We start from the raw sequence: 531 nt of genomic DNA on the forward strand, positions 1-531 counted from the left end.
ACCTGAGACGTTCCAGGGCCCTTGAATGCTGTGACGGGTTAGTATAATCGTCAAGGACGCAACCTTTAGGACACGCTCTTTGTTCCTGGTCCTGACAGAAATCTGGAATCTCCAAGGCCTCAGTGTCTGGATAAAAGGTACCTTCCTGTTTCTGTTGACCGGTCAGTGGGGGTCCGTGGAGAGACTGGACGCAGTCATATCTCCCGGACCATGGCCAGGCCGTGGGACGCCGCCTCCTGTGCCCTGTTGTCGGGTTCTGTTTATTGTCTCTGGTCTTGTCTAGGTTGTAGGTGGCAGACTTCTCTGGGTCCACCTACATCCCAGTAATTGTTCTTTGTCTGAGTGTCTGATTGTTCTTGTCTGAGTGTCTGACTGTTCTTGTCTGAGTGTCTGTTTTGTGTTTTCTGCGCAAGCGATGGGGGGAAGCCTGAGTTCACGGAAGACACCCTTGGGGTGTCTCCTGCAACATTTCGAAGAAGGGTTTGTAGAAGGAGCTAACTATGGCATAAAGTTTTCTCCAGGCCAGACTAA

Source organism: Pteropus vampyrus, unplaced genomic scaffold, assembly GCF_000151845.1.
Source record: "Pteropus vampyrus isolate Shadow unplaced genomic scaffold, Pvam_2.0 Scaffold292, whole genome shotgun sequence".
NCBI classification, from domain to species: Eukaryota; Metazoa; Chordata; class Mammalia; order Chiroptera; family Pteropodidae; genus Pteropus; species Pteropus vampyrus.